We start from the raw sequence: 17334 nt of genomic DNA, 5'->3' as shown, positions 1-17334 counted from the left end.
ACAACTGATCTTGGTCCTGTCTCCATAGTTTTGCCTTTTACAGAATGTAAAACAAGCGACACCGCAAAACAGAAAAGAAAATCCTCTGGACACCCTGTCTACTCTGCTCAATGTTCTTTGGTTCTCTCAGGTGCTCTGGGGCCCCAGGTGGCCTCTCTGGGATCTCATGCCTTGAGGACATAGCTCCTAAACGAATATGCAAACAGTAGTAACTAATAGGGGCTTATTGTCTACCTCTCAGGAGTATTTACATTTTAGTCATGAATTTGTGAAAAAGCTCAAGGCCTTACATGTGGGGTCATTACAGATGCCCGAGTAGCTGAGAGAGAAAAATCAGAGGTTTGGAGGAGTGGGAGTTCCCCAAGTCTCTGGAATCACGCTTTTGCTTTGGTTACATGGCAGGGATTATGTCTGAGCTGATGCAGCCCTTGCACAGCTGCTCATAACCACGACCTGCTGAAAACAGATTTATGCAAAACGCCTGCCACCAACCCACCCTGCTGCCACACACACGCCCACATGTGTGCAGGTAAGTGGCTTTTGATGGATTAGCTAGTTTAAAATTTCGGTCTGAAATTGGTTAAATAAAAAAAAACCAAAATAACGAGTTTGTATCACTCAGGCAAGTGATACGAACTTACAAAATGGGAATCCCAGTGGGACTGTGACAGCTAAAATGTAAAAGGGAGGTTAAGGGCTTTAAGAGAAAACTTGAAAAACAAATAGCCGAAGATAGAAAGATCCAGGAGAATCGGTGTGGGAGTGGAGTGCCACACAGCGGCTATAGTTCTTCCCTGCTCTAAGCTGGGCGCCCTGGGTCCGCAGGAGCTGCGCCAGGTCCCCTCCAGGGCCCTGCTTGGTCTTCCCATCAGAAAGGTCTCTCACTTGAACCCAGGCCCTGTGGCCATGACAGATGTGGCAGGATGTCTGCCACCAGGACCTAAGCGCAGAAAGGCCTCTCACTTGAACCCAGGCCCTGTGGCCACGACAGATGTGGCAGGATGTCTGCCACCAGGACCTAAGCGCAGAAAGGCCTCTCACTTGAACCCAGGCCCTGTGGCCACGACAGATGTGGCGGGATGTCTGCCACCAGGACCTAAGCGCTTGGAGCCTCCACTGCACTCCGGAGTCACATTCTCCTTCCTTCCGTCACTATTTCCAGTTTTTGCCAAGTGGGGAGTTAGGAAGAGGAGGAAGGAGAGGCCAGCAGTGCAAATGAAGCAGCTAGAGTAGGCCCAGGCTTTTGCATTTCTAACTTGAGTTTCTATATTAATTTTTCCGAGTTTGCCTTCCTCAGTGGTTTTCGGTCCTGGCCACCCATTAGAACCACATGGGCACTTTGAAGAACCAGGGTTTCCAGGTCCTGTCCCACACCGTTTGAAAGAGAGTCCTTGCAGGTGGGACCCGATGCTGCAGTTTTAAAGCTCCCAGGTGACTCCAGTGGGCAGCCGGGGCCTCGCTGGCTTGAGAGCAGCCTCCTTACCCTGCATGGGACAGGGTGTCCACGAAGCCGGTCAAGAGTTCCTCTTGCGGAGGAGATTTCTAGGGCAGGAGATCCCCGCACCCCAGCCCTCTCAGCTGCCAGAACGTCTGGAACCTGATTTACCCACCTGGCCTTTACCATGGGGCAAATGCTTTTCCCGGAGAGCAGCCTCCTTCAGCCACCTCCCCCTTGGAGCAATCTCACCAAATTCCTCCCTGCCTACAGCAGTCAACATCTGGGAGGGGTACTTGGGGCAGTGAATGGAGAAACTGGGGGCCGGGGTGGGGGGCGGGAGGTGGGCACTTTGTTCCCTACCTGTGTAGGTGTCCCTAAGTCAGTGCTTCCCAAACCGTGACTCTGCACAGGAACCGCCCGGGCGTCTTTTTAGAATGCAGACTCTGATTCAGGAGGCGGGGGTGGGGTCTGAAACTCTGCATTTCTAACAAGCTCCTAGGTGGTGCTGATGCTGCCAGTTGGAATAGCAAGGCTCTAGGATGCTACTTCCCTCCACCCCTTTCTTGGAAGTTTTTGGAGCTTGGACCAACTGGGTTAGGTGGCTTCATAAGTTAGGGGACCAGGAATGAGGGGGCCTGGCATCCTTACTCAGGGTAGGAAGAGACTATATCGATTCGGCTCAGACGCGGCTGAGGTGTGTCCTCTCCGGGCCTGGTGACAGAGCTGTGACCTCATCCACAGAAAATCAACCTTGACCTCCAGGCAACATGGAAGGATAGCACCGCCCCCCACGCCCTCTGTGACTGCCCGTTTAAGGCTGCCATCTGCGCTCACGCTGACCTGATTATACTGAATTACCTGCTCTCACCTCTCCCTCCAGCACGTGCCAGTTCCTACCCTGCCTGTTTCCTTAAAAGCTCCGGGAGACATTATAGGAGGCAAGGTACATAAAAGTCTCGAGCTGAGAGTGGGTGCTCAATAAATACATTTGTTGGGTGAATGTGAATAAAATAATCTGCTCGAATATTCTGCTCAATATTTCCAAAGCACCAGCTGCAGAAGGTGGTGGTGTCATTTAACAGGAAATATTCAGCAGGGCCCCATGCTGCGAACATCTCCGTGAAGCTACCACTGAAAGGATTTCTTTGATTTCATTTCTTCCCCAAACACTGCCTTTCATAGCTGCTGAGTTTTCAGCCTCTTGCCGTCTTCCCAGTGGTTCTTCATTCAGCCGTTTCTCTTGCAGAGGGATTAGGCAGGACCTGGCGACCCTCTGAAGAAGGCTGAAGCTATTTGCGTCTCTAACCACAAGGAAATGACTACTGACAGCTCCAGGTAAAGCAGAAATACTAAGAATGATGAGTGAAGTTCCTGTACCAGAAAATGGAACATTAATAAAAAGTATTAAAAGCCAGAGCATAGCAATAAATTGTAGGTTTTGAAAGCATATTTAAAGTCTGCATGAAACTCGTTTGCCTTTGTCCCTTGGAATTTGCAAAAGTGCACTAGGTTTCGATTAGCTGGTTCAGAATTCTTTGACTATGATTGGTTAATATATTACACTTCTAATTTCCTTATATTATTGTTCCCCAGAAACACTGGCTCCATCTCCATTTAAAAATTGTGTGAAAAGACAAGTAAGTTGCACATTTAGGAATTGATTATCCTGTCTGTAAATGGGCCAAACATTTGCATTTTTCTGCTGCCTGCTTCTGGCTAATGTAGGCAAATGAAGAAAAATGAAGGGAGATGAAACTCAAGTCAATATATTTTGTACTCATTAAAAGTTCTGGTGGGGGACTTCCCTGGTGGCGCAGTGGTTAGGAAACCGCCTGCCAATGCAGGGGACACGGGTTCGATCCCTGGTCCGGGAAGATCCCACATGCCGCGGAGCAACTAAGCCCGTGTGCCACAACTACTGAGCCTGTGCTCTAGAGCCCGCGAGCCACAAGTACTGAGCCTGTGTGCCACAACTACTGAGCTGTGAGCCACAACAAGAGAAGCCACCGCAATGAGAAGCCCGCGCACTGCAATGAAGAGTAGCCCCCACCCACTGTAACTAGAGAAAGTCCACGTGCAGCAATGGGGACTCAACGCAGCCAAAAATAAATAAATAGATTTATATATTTAAAAAAAGTTCTGGTGGGAAAAATGTGGGCAGCAAAGAATTCCAAGGTCACTGTCTATTGCTCGTCAACTCAAGGCATCCAGTTTGTCTATGGTGGACACAAACCTTTTCTTGCATCCATGGTTGGGTGACATCTGTGACATGCATACTTGATGGGAATCTGTTATAGCTGAAGACTTCACATAAGCACAGCAATAATAAATATTATTATGTTTTGTTTCTTGTTTTTAAAGATTTTTTTGATGTGGACCATTTTTAAAGTCTTTATTGAATTTGTTACAATATTGCTTCTCTTTTATGTTTTGGTTTTTTGGCCATGAGGCATGTGGGATCTTAGCTCCCTGACCAGGGATCAAACCCGCATCCCCTGCATTAGAAGGCAAAGTCTGAACCACTGGACCGCTAGGGAAGTCCATGCTTTATTTTGTTTTTATTGAAGTATAGTTGCTGTAAATATTATATGTTACAGGTGTATAATATAGTGTTCACAATTTTTAAACGTTATAATCTCCATTAATAGTTATTGTAAAATATTTACTATATTTCCTGTGTTGTACATTATGTCCTTGTAGCTCATTTTATACCATTTGTATCTCTTAGTCCTTTACCCCTGTATTGCCCCTCCCCCTTCCCTCTCCCCACTGGTAACCACTAGTTTGCTCTGTATATCTATGACTCTGCCTCCTTTTTTTTTATTATATTCACTAGTTTGTTGTATTCAAAAAGATACATGTACCTCAATGTTCAGATACGGAAGCAACCTAAGTGTCTATCAACAGATGAATGGATAATAAAGAAGATGTGATATGTATGTGTGTATATATATATATATATATATATATATATATATATATATGGAGAGAGACAGACAGACAGACAAAGGAATGCTACTCAGCCATAAAAAAAATGAAATTTCACCATTTACAGCAACATGGTTGTACTTGGAGGGCATTATGCTAAGTGAAATGTCAGACAGAGAAAGACAAATACTGTATGATATCATTTACATGTGGAATCTAAATACTATTATTTGAAATTAAAAAATAACTCCTTCCACCATGTCCTATTTTTAGTGTCAAGTATAATACAAAGTTCCCTTGGCGGTTTTAGTGGGACCTTGGGAATTAATAAAGGATCAGCCCTCAATAGGATTCAATGCTGGTCCCTGCAGTATGTGAAAGTGAGACCTCTTTGTGGAATTTAAATATATTTTCACTTGCTGAGGGGTTTATTCAATGACTTGTAGTAAACACCAAAGCTCTTACTTTCTTGAGAAAAAATGAATATCCTCGTCAAAATGTCTAAATAGGGGCTTCCCTGGTGGCTCAGTGGTTAAGAGCCCACCTGCCAATGCAGGGGACACGGGTTTGAGCCCCGGTCTGGGAAGATCTCACATGCCGTGAGATCTAAGCCTGTGTGCCACAACTACTGAGCCTGCGCTCTAGAGCCTGTGAGCTACAACTATTGAAGCCTGTGCGCCTAGAGCCTGTGCTCTGCAACAAGAGAAGCCACCTCAATGAGAAGCCCATGCACCGCAGTAAAGAGTAGCCCCTGCTCTGCAGCTAGAGAAAGCCGGCGTGCAGCAACGAAGATCCAATGCAGCCAAAACGAAAAAAAATAAACAAAAAGTCTAAATAGGACATTAATAAATGTACTCCTTTAATTTCACAGTGTTGGACAAAGGCTAATGTTGTTAGCTATGACAAGTTTCAGTAGCTAAAATCAAATATAGACATAAAATAAAAAAATAAATACAACAAAATAGCGACTCAGATATCTGTGGAGTATTACAATGAAGACATCAGAGATTCTGTCTCACTGACCTTGGATTTGGTCCTTAAGAACAGTTTCCACCATCTTGGAACCAGAGACAGCTACAAATATGAAATCATACTTGTGACTCCTCCTTCCCTTACGTATAATTTTTCACAGCTGCCGTGTGAGTGGAATTAGGGAAGTCTAGTTAACTTTTGCATAGAGAAGATCAGGGTTGCAGCAGAGTGATACTGAAGAAGGTCATATTTTGTTGGCGGGAAGGGAAGACCCGTAATGAAGTGCCATTTGGGACTGCTGATGCGATCTGAGAGCCTGGGGAGAATCTGCCAAAATGGGAAGAGGGTTGGACTTTGGTGGCACTGATTATTCAGGATTTGAAGACTTTCCCCTCATTACCAGCACCTCTGCACCAAACACAAGTCGTGCTGGCCTGCTGGGCTCTTGGCCATAAGTAGGCAGTGCTGGTCTGGGGTACAGTTCCCCAGGGACCACAGGGATAGAGAGTGCTATACGGTAGGGAAATGGAAACAGGGTCTCTGCCTAAAAGCAGCGTTTCCCCCATGTGAAAAACGAAAGGCTGGAAAAAGCTACCACAACAGGTGACAAGGTTTCTGTTTTCTCATAGCTGATGTCCGGGGAGGAAGGTGGGAAGACATAGACACATCCTTTTAAGAGGACCTGAGCTGAGCTGTTGCCTGATTCTGAAATATCCCTGAGGTCTTTGTAGGACCTGGTTCTGAATTGTTTGCTATGGAGATGTGGGGAGCCAGGAAAGACAGTAGCAGAACTAGGAGAGGCAGAGAGAAATTTCCCACAAAACAGGAGCCTAGAAAACGAAATTGGAAACTTGAACTCTAGGCAGAAAAATAAAATTCTGTGCAAATTTTATCAGGAAAATCAATTTCATCATTCATTCAATTTGAAATTAAAATAATATAACTAAATAAAAGAATTTTTAAACTCACTATGTTGAGGATCTTTAAAGGCCCAGGAAGAAAAATCACTCATAGACGTTAACAATAACCAACCATAAATGAATGAAGAACCAGAGTATATGAAAAATAAGCAATTGGAAATCTGAAAAATAAAAAATACATGGTGATTATAATTGAAAAACTCAACGGATAGGGTAAAATCTAGACTAGAAACAGGCAGAGTAAATGAAGATAATACTGTACAACAGAATGAAGGCCAGAGAAACAGAGACTGAGAAAGAAACAGATAGACAGAAGCTAGATGGAGAGGCTCTAACATGCACCAATAGAAATCCAAGAAAGCATGAAAGAGGAAATTCCAGAGCAGCATTATTTGAAGAACTTATAGGTAAGAAGAATAAAAGAAGGGTATTCTAGAACTGAATAAAGCTGTGGACTTCATATTAAAGGTATTCTCTATGTACTGGGAAAAATAAATAAGATTCAATCCACACATACACACATCTTGGTGAAACTGAAGATCATCAACGATAAACAGAAAATCTTTGGCCTTATCAGAGAGAAATGACCTATTACCTATAAAGGAACACTTAGGTCGAAAGCCTGCTTCTCCTGAGCAGCAGTTGATTTTAGCAGTTAATGGGCAACGTGCTGGGGAAATATCTCTTAGCCTGGAATTCTACTCAGCTTTAGTGTCGTACAATTGTGGAGACAGATGCCTGACCTTTGTAGACAAAGACTAAGCTCACTACCCGTCGAGCCTCACAGAAGAGCCACTTAGCAAGAAGAAATCCAGACAGAAAAACAAATGGAATCAAGAAACAGCAGCAAACACAGAAATAAACAAGCAATTGGTAGAAATCGGCTAACTCAATTAATTACTGATGACTAGAAGAAGAAAAATAAGCAAACTTTTGTGCATTTTATTCTTTTAAAGATGAAGTTCTGGATAATAATAAGAGGAAATAGGCACGAGTATATATCAGTTTCCCACTAGAATATCAGCACCCCAGAGACAGGATTTTGCTTTGCCTTCTGCTGTACCTCCAAACATTAGCACAGTGCCTGTCACACAGGAGGTGTTCAGTAAGTGTTTGTTGACTGACTGACTGAATGAATGAATGAGGTAGGGTAGAAGCAGACATTCAATGGGCAAGTATACTCAGGTTTTTGCCTTGTTCTCAAGGGGACAAGAGATACTGATAAAAATAAGGTGAATGCTTAAAGGATGCCATCAAGAGTATCAGAAAAAAGGGAAGAAAACAAAGAGAATATAGAAAATTGTATTAGCCCAACAGAAGGTAGAGGAGAAGAAGAAAGAGAAGAAAAGTAAAAGCTGATAAAGAGAAACCAGAAAGTAGAAATAAGTTCAAATGTATTAGCACTAATCACAATAACTATAAATTGAATCAACCTACCTGTTAAAGGACAGAGACCATCAAAATGGATTAAACCAAATGAACAACAAACCAAAGCCAGAAATTTTCTAGAACAGTGAAAGGTTAAGAAGAAAAGTCTGGGAAATGATATTCAAGGCATATATTAATTGGATGGAGCTTTTACAGTATTAATGACAAATAAAATAGAATTTAATTTTTTAAAAAGTTACTCAGGATAAAGAAAGACATTGCATCATGCTAAAAAACAATCCACAAGGTACAGTAAGCATAATCTTGTATGCACGTAACATAAAACCCTGGCATATATAAAGTAAAAATTAAAAGAATCAGAAATTAACTAAAGCACAGTCAGCATGGAAGATTTTTTTTTTTTTTTGCGGTATGTGGGCCTCTCACTGTTGTGGTCCCTCCCGTTGCGGAGCACAGGCTCCGGACGCGCAGGCTCAGCGGCCATGGCCCATGGGCCCAGCCGCTCTGCGGCATGTGGGATCTTCCCGGACCGGGGCACGAACCCGTATCCCCTGCATCGGCAGGCGGACTCTCAACCACTGCGCCACCAGGGAAGCCCAACATGGAAGATTTTTAACACATCTTTATTAGAAAGTGCCAGATCAAGTAAACAATGATTAGATAGTGTATGGAAGATTTGTTCAACATGATGAAAAAAATTTTGACATAAGAAATACAGATATAGAGGTCTGCTTCCAGTAAGAATAGGTAATATGTATCCTTTAAAGAACACATGAAAAATTAAGAAAAGAATCGCACATAAGGACCCAGTTTTCAAACAAATTTCAATTTTTAAAAGCAATTAAATGAAAAATCAACTGAAAAATTTAACATACTTGGAAACTAAAGCAGGCACTCTTAAAGAACTCATGGTTTAAAGATAATTCCATGATGGAAGTGGTAAGATAGTTAGAATTGGATCTCAATAATAGAATCATACACTGATGGTATAAAAAATAATGAATTTTCAAATTTAAGATTCTTAAAAGACAGCAGAGAAAACCCAAAGAACAGAGAAGAAAATCATAAAATCAAGGGAAAATTAATAAAATAGAAAACGAAGAAATAGTTTTGTTTAAAGGTCTAAAGCAAATATGACACAAGTGAAGATTTGTTAAATCTGTCTGGTATATACATGAAGTATATATTATATTATTCTGTACTTTTCTATGTGATTGAGAGAGTAAAGTAAAATACTGGGCACGAGGGGGCTGGAACGCTTTTGCCTAGATCACAATTTTGCCAACGTTAAGTTTACTCCAGATTCTCAGGGGCAGAGTCTGATTTTGGCCATTGGCTCTTCACTTGACCTGCCTGGGCTTTAGCTTTTTGGCGAAGACATCAGGTTGCTGTTTTTATTACAGAGAATGTGGCAGAAGAATGTCCCTAAATTACTGCACCCATCCTCCTGTAAGTAGAGCTGAGGGAGTTTCTTTGCTAAAGCCATATGTACACTGAAGTAGCTGTCATAAGCCTCTACGGGATTGCCTTCACGGGTTTTATCTCTGTGCGTGAAAACATACGAGGGAATTAAAGGAAGATGATGTTAGGATTTTAAGGTGGAAAGGGACCTCCTGTCTGTCCTCTCTCCCATGGCAGGGAGGCCTTTTACAGTGTCATGGAGCAGTGTGTTCTATGGAACAACGGAGAAAGCTCAACGCTTATTGAACAGAAGTCCCTGGGTCTCAACCACTGCTTTTAGCTTCTAAAGCAACACATCAGAAGTTTACTCACTTCCAAATGACAACCCTTCAAGTGTTGGAAAACAACAATCTGGTCCCTCTTCAGACTTCCCTCCTCCTGGCAACACGTCCTCAGTTCCTTCAGAAAGGAAAGAATCGAGCAATTCTTGACTACCTGTTATACATGCCAAGTGCCTTAGATAGAGGGTGTGATCATCTTCAAATTCCCTGCGAGTATCTGCATCGCAGATAGGGAAACTGCGGCTCAGGGAATTGAAATAACTTAGCCTAAGATCCTAAGGTTAATAAAGCAAGTTTGACTAAGCCCCTGGGCTTTCTGCTCCTCCATGCTGTTCGCGAGGTGTGTGGTCTTCGGGGGACCCTGCAGCCCACCCTGCCTTATGCTCCCTGCATGCTCAAACACGCACCCGGGATGTGCTACTGAGAACTGGACATGACATCATGACTTCCAATAGCCCGTTAGAATATTTTTACCTTACTCAATCCTCTCTCCAAACCACCGAATATGTAAGAAAGGCATTAGCGCTCACATATTACAGATCAGGAAACTGAGCCTCAGTACAATGGATGCCCCCCCGCTCCAGATCAACCATCTTTAAGTGGAAGAATTGGGATGCAAACCCAAATCTTCACATTCAGCATGTCTTAACCGTTGCTCAAGATGCCCACCCATGATCCAGAATCTCACCAGCATTAAGAACTGATCCACCCTAGTTAATCTGGACTTAAGTACCGTAATTGTTAATACATGGCCCCAAATGGCCTTAGCTCCTTTGGCAGCCTATAGGACACTACTGCCTTATGCAGATTCTGTTAGGAAGTAGTCCCCCAAATCTCTTGTTTTACAAAAACTGCCGTGACATCACAGCTTCTCTTTGTGCCACTGAGTTTACATTGATCTTTGCGAGACTGCTTCTTTCCTCCATCCTAGTGGACTCTATTCCAAGCTCCTGCCCAGAAGAGTATTTTAGATTATCCCTGTGTCTTCCAATGCGGTAGATCCAACGTAGTTAGAACTGGGTAACCGGCACCCTTGACACGCCTCTGTTTGCTCTCACGGTGGATCTGTTGATGACACTGGGGAAAGCACACCACTGAGGACTGAGCCTGAGGGTGTGAGTTCCAAAAGCTCAGGGTCCTGAGGAAACACAGTTGCAGAGAAGGGAAATCAGTGTGTATTCAGATGCCACCACTGCACCATGACTGGGATAACTGGGGGTGTGTGCTGGGGGGAGCAGCCCCCCTGGAGATATATTCTCTCTCTACAGTGGGGGCAGGTTGATGGATTTGGGGGGAATGAGACACGTGGAGACATTCCCCCATATCCTCCTGACATAAAATCTTTCCCCTAGATAATTACAGACCGTGCTCAAGGTCACAGTGAAGGTCATTCAATACCAGTGTTTTTCCCCACCTTTGCCTCATTGGGGGAATTCAAGTTGCTTGGAAATATCCCATCGCAGCTGCCTGCCTTTGGAGCTTGCTCTTCACTGAGGGAGACCCCCTTTTCCAGCTCCACCCCACACTCAGCTTGCCTCTCTCATTGCTGAGCACTCTTTCCTTTTCCTGTCACCACGCTCTCCCAAACAGATGGTGTTTATAGACAGGAAAGAAGCGGAAGTTATTCAGCTGTAAGGCTGGTAATCGATACCCAGAAACCGACCCTCTGAAGATGACAGTCAGAGGAGGGTCCTCATGGACGCAGCCACTAAAACAGCTCAGAGCAGAGACCGATGAGCCTGGCCTGGGCTGTGTCCCGGGGATAGGATGACAGCCTCTTGTGCTTGTAGCCAGTTAAGTGGGATAAACGTATGTGTTTCCTGCTGGCTTTTCCCTACTTCTCCCTGGACTTTATGGCTGTGTGTGTGAAAGTTTTATGTTCGTGAAGCCAGAGGCAGAGACCCGCCTCTTCCTGAGCTGGTGGGCAATCACCCCACTAGGGGGTGTTTGTTGAACTCCTGCGTGATTGTACTCTGCTTCTCACGTGTTGTTGTGGAGACTCAAGAAAAATCCTCAGCTGCTCTTCAGTTGCTGAGAGGAGGCTTTGCTGTCAGGACAGCGGCCCTCTGAGAACTGTCCCAGGCAAAGGTAGAAATAAGACGAGAGGCAGAGAGGGAGTGAGGCGGGTAGTATATTAGTGTTGATATATGGGAACTACGGAATATCGTTACATGTGGAATCTCACACACACACACACACACACGTATATTTGATGCAAGGAATCTTGGGTTCAGATGAAAGGGGGGTTTGGGTTTAAGATGAAAGAGGGCACTGATGTTGAACCAGCTGCCAGGAGGGTTGGAATGGAGGGAACCGGCAGTGCTTAGGGAGTGTGGGGTGGCATGGGGGGGGCCCCAGGTGCTGAGGGAGATCATGGAAAAGGACATAGGTTCCCCTATAACCCCAGGATGGCAGGTTACTAGGACAGACAGGTTTCCTAGTGGGTCAGGGCCCTGTGTGTAAAAGGGTCTGGCAAAGCATGGGATTCAGGGGCAGCCTCCAAATCTTAGCCAATTACAATTTCAGGGACCTCTCTGTGTCCCCCTCTGCTTCCCCATAAAAAGGTAATTTCTCTTTTGGTCAATGCCTAAAATGTCTGTAGCAGAGAAATGCTTTTATACGGCAATTTGAGATAAGGCTTAAGACGCAGCAGGGCCCACAAAGGGAGATGACACCACACAGAGGTTGAAGTACAGGCTTTGGATTCTATGAGGCCTGGGATCCATCCCAGCTCTGACATTTGCTTCTAAGGTGATTTCTATCACTTTTTGAGCCTCATCTTCTTAATCTTTAAATTGAGGACTACAGTTTACACCTTCCTTGTAGGGATCAAAGGAGCCAATGCATTTTTTGTGCAGTCACGTTTGTAAACCATCAACAAATAGCAACTAGTATGAGTCCACCCATGCAAATGAGTGTAAAAGATTCATTCAACACATAAATGGCAGAATTTATACAAGAGAACAAGAAAAGAGAACTCAGAGGAGATTGAGGGGCTTAGAGGCAGAGAAGGAGAAAGAGGGGGAAAGGAAAGGAACAAAGCAGCCAAGGCTGGCAAATGAACACACAGGGATGCGCAGGCTCAGGGCCCTGCCCAGAGGCACTTCTGGGTCCCATGAGCGGGTCCAGGACAGTGACCAACCTCAGCGAAGGATGATCCTACTGCCAGTTACGGAAGCAGGTGGCTCAGCTTCCAATCACATCTGTGGATTTTTGTCTTGAGTAAAGGAACCTCATTTCCAGGCCAAATAATAATTAAATAGATTCCAGGTTGAGACTGGTCTCTGCCCTCAAGCCATATACTGTCAGGGTGGGGAGATTAAGTACCAGCAAACAATGAGAAGATGGCGACAGGTTGAACTGGCAGGTCCTGTGGACTAACGGTGCTTTGGTAGCAGGGACCCCAGGGCTGGGGCAGCCAGAGCAAGTGGAGAGGGCATTCCTGACAGCAGAACAGCAGGAATAAAACGGGGAGCCTGGATCACTCAGTGGGGGAGACCTGTTCCCCTGAATTAGGTGCTTGTGTGTGGCGTGGGATGAGTCAGTCCCAGCCAAGGCCATACCTTGGGAAGGTCCTCACAGGGTGAAATTCAGAGTCGGGCTCCCAGGAGTGGTGAAAGACATGTTGATTTCTCAGGGGGTGGGGAAGGAATGAAGGGCATGGAAGGGCAGGAATGTCAAGGCAGCTTGTCCAGGAGGAGGGCGACACCTCAGAAAGGATAAGCAGGACATGCTTGGGTGGGGTCTTGTCAGGTCAAAGCCCACACCTGAGTTAGGAAAACTGGGGTCTCACCAAGTGGATAGGAGTTTTCCTGCTTGGTCATTCCTTGTTTAAAGGGCTAAAGAATTCTACTGCTAATAAAAATATAACTTAACCTAGCTCTCCATAAAGATTACAAACTTTTGGGCTTCCCTGGTGGCACAGTGGTTAAGAATCCTCCTGCCAATGCAACGGACACGGGTTCGAGCCGGGGGCTGGGAAGATCCCACATGCCACGGAGCAATGAAGCCCGTGCACCACAGCTACGGAGCCTCCTGCGTTCTAGAGCCCGTGAGCCACAACTACTGAAGCCTGTGTGCCTAGAGCCCGTGCTCTGCAACGAGAAGCCACCGCAATGAGAAGCCCACACACCACAACAAAGAGTAGCCCCAGCTCGCCACAAGTAGAGAAAGCCCAGGCGCAGCAACAGAGACCCAACTCAGCCAAAAATAAATAAATTAAAAAAAAAAAAAAGGTTACAAACTTTTGAGAAATCAGGTAATAAATCCACATATTAAAAAAAAAAAGACTTTGAGCTGGCGTGCTTTCTGACTCCATTTTCTATCTATTTCCCTTCATTGCATCAAGCATGCGTGGACAGTCATGTCCTTTGGTGTCGGATCCTAGTATATTCAGATCTTATCAGCCCTGTCCTTTGGAAGTCATGGTAGCCAGCATGTTGAGAGCTGAATGATGACAAATATGTGACAGTTTTCATCTTTCATGTTTTGTCATTTCCATACCTGCTACTTTAATGGCACAGCAATGAGATTACCGGCATTAAGCCACCAACATCTTCCTATCCCCAAGCTCATTCCTGGATAATTTTGCCTGAGGTTGAAAAAAAAACCCAAACAGTAAAGCATCTGCTTTAAATTAGGAGGATATTCCTTGGTATTCATATTCTTAAAGTAAATTAAAATTGGTTTATCTGTCTTCTTTAGAATACACAGGAAACTCAAATGGTCATGGATTTGGGGCTTGAATTAAAGAATTTCCTCATGGCCAACTCTGCTGTTAATTCAACCTGTTTTCTTAGGATATTTAAGCCTCAGATCAAAAGTAAAACTCAACACCAAGGGAGAAATAGAGTCTGAGTTGCAATTAAATTTATGCCACTATTCAGGAATTAGGGAAGGTGACTGGGATCCCCTCTAGGCAAGCTGAAGCCAGGTTTGTAATCCCCACTCCATTCAGAAGGATTAACAGTTTAATTCAAAATCAACATAAACAGGCACTCTAGAGAGTCCCCCCGGGTACACTGGGCCTGGCACACCAATTTACTGACAGCAAACCAACTGTTTTACCTGTGAAGTCCATGGTGAAAGGCCAAATATTTCAGACAAAAGTGAAACAAGTGAGGCATCATCAGGTCCCAGTGACACAGCACTATTTTAAAGGTGTCCTCTGGGCAATTTGGAAATGATCAGGAAATTCTAAATGTGCGTGTATTTAGACACAGAAATTCCATTCCTAGGACTCTACCTTAGAGATGCAAATTCGTACAAAGATCATGCAGACGGATGTTTATCACCATGTCATTTGCAATAACAAGAAGCGGGCAGTGACTTAAATAACAATCAATGATAGTACCTTCACACAAAGGGATAATATTTCTTCAGGAGAAGGTAGATTTCTATGTAGTGACAGGAAAACATCCCTGGCATATTTTTTGGTGAATAAAGCAAGCTTCAGACTAGAATGTGATCCCAGTGGAAAATCAGGAAAAAGAAAAGCATCAACGCATGCTGTTGTGTGGAAGAGCATACACCCTGTGGTCAGATTGCCTGGGCTCTAACCCCTGCTCTACTGCACGCCAGCTGGTCAGCGTGAGCGCGTGGAGGAGGCCTCGGTTTTCTCATCTGTAAAATGGGAACGCTAAGACTACCTGCCTCGTAGACACATGATAGGCTTTCAGATAAAGTATCAGACAAACTATTAATATTGATCAACTCTAGGGAGCTAGACTTGGGGGAGAGGAGAACTTTCTTTTTTTTTTTAACCGTATTCACTTCCAAATTTTTTTTCTTTGCACGAATGTTTAAACTGATTTTTTAAAAAAATGTTCTCTCTGAACTAGAAGCCATCTATCAACAGATGATGACTCTGGTTGCACCCTTGGTTGACTGAGGATTAGTGAAAGGTGAAGATATTTATCAGCTCAATCAGGACCCCAAGACACCCTGAGACTCTCCTCCTAGGAGAGAAAGTTCTTGGTCCACAGGACCCAAAAGGTCCACTGAGAACCACAAAAATCTTACCACAAATGACTCTGTCCAGCTCCCCACACTAAGTGAGCTGACCAAACTCAAGCATGGTCTTCTATCAGCTCAAGACCACGGGGCTTGGATGACCCCAGCCCCTTAAAATGCCTAAGAAACAACACTGTCAAAGGGATTTATTGTTTTTTCAAGCTAAAACCTGACTATAGGTTCCTGACAGCTTTTTTCTTAGAGCGGTCACTTTAGAAAACTTGCAATTATAAATCCTTTCTCTGCTCCTTTGAGATGTAAACCTTCTACCACCCAGAAATGTCTCCTCAAGGATCTGGCAGCCATCTCTTTGCAATGCAAACATCCAGGGAGATAAGTCCCCACGTCTCCTGGTCTTGTGGGAGGGAAGGGGCCTCACTTGGTGGACGCCTTGCTCCAATTTGCAAACTACCTCCCGTCATAAAGATGTGAGAAGTCTGTTTCTCCTCTGGATAAGTGCCAATAAGCAAACACAGATGGCCTAATCACATTGACCACCTCCCCCCTTATATATCCTCTAGTACTTTTCTTTTAGCACAATCCAGTGTTTAGAAAGTCTCCCACCTCTTATTTTAGTGGTGTTGGGCTCAGTGTTATACTGAAGTCTCTCCCCTACTGCAGTAGTATCAATAAAATGTGTCTTGTCACCGTTAATTGCTATACACCTCTGTTTCTCTTTGACACCACTGTTGAGGGAGGACTTCATCAAAGGGAAAGCCATGACCATGGGGAAGGGAGGCCTTGGCCTTTACCCTCGTGGTAATTACTTAATCTCTGCCTCCCAGTAAATACCAGAGGGAAAACTGGGTAGTTGTGGTTCACTACGCCAAAGACAGCTGAAATGTGAGTGAGGATTTCCCCCCCATATGAACACAAGCCCTTAAGTGAGTGCTTTACGAAGTACTGAGAAATGTGCTAAGCTCTCAATATACAGCAACTCATTAAATCCTTACAGTAACTGTATGAGATAGGTGGTGTTATTTTCTTAAACTCTAAGCATCAGAAAGATTAAGAAATTTGCTCAAGGTCACATAGCTCATAAGTAGCAAAGCCAGGTGTCAAATCCTAGTGTCTGTCTCCATAAGCTTTTGCATGGCCTAGATAAAAATCATGGTACAGACGTAGAGAATGGACTTGAGGACACAGGGAGGGGGAAGGGTAAGCTGCGACAAAGTAAGAGAGTGGCATGGACATATATACCATGCCAAATGTAAAACCGATAGCTAGTGGGAAGCAGCCGCATAGCACAGGGAGATCAGCTGGGTGCTTTGTGACCACCTAGAGGGGTGGGTTAGGGAGGGTGGGAGGGAGATGCAAGAGGGAGGAGATATGAGGATATAGGCATATGTATATAGCTGATTCACTTTGTTATAAAGCAGAAACTAACACACCATTGCAAAGCAATTATACTCCAATAAAGATGTTAAAAAAAATCATGGTAGCTCTGCAGATGAAGTATAGCTTAAATTCATGTTTAAGCTGGAAAGTTTCTTCTCCATGGAAAATAACTATGTCTTAGTGCATGTAATCAAAAAATAGCTGTACTCTAGCAATAACAACAGCAGACACCTCTGTAATAAAACACTTAGCCTTTTCCCTCAAAACTGGATAAAATAAAAAGAAGAATGTATATATATGTAAAATGGAGTCACTTTGCTGTACAGCAGAAATTAACACAATATTGTAAATCAACTATACTTGAATATAAAAAAAAAAACTGGCTTTCAGGCCAGTGAAATAGGGTGGTCATGGTACAGATCTCAGAACCCTGCCCTTTTTTCTTCATTCTCTTTCTTAATGGTCTTTGAAATGCCTTCTCTTGAGTATTGTCTCACTCCCCAACTAGAACATCAGCTCCCACTGGGTAGGGATTTCAACTGTTTTGTTAACATCTGTAGCCACAGTGTCTGTGGAAGTGCATGGCCCATGGTTG

The sequence above is a fragment of the Phocoena phocoena genome, chromosome 13 (genome assembly GCF_963924675.1).
Source record: "Phocoena phocoena chromosome 13, mPhoPho1.1, whole genome shotgun sequence".
Taxonomy (NCBI): Eukaryota; Metazoa; Chordata; class Mammalia; order Artiodactyla; family Phocoenidae; genus Phocoena; species Phocoena phocoena.
The sequence above is the reverse complement of the archived record's forward strand: the minus strand, read 5'-3'. Positions refer to the sequence as shown.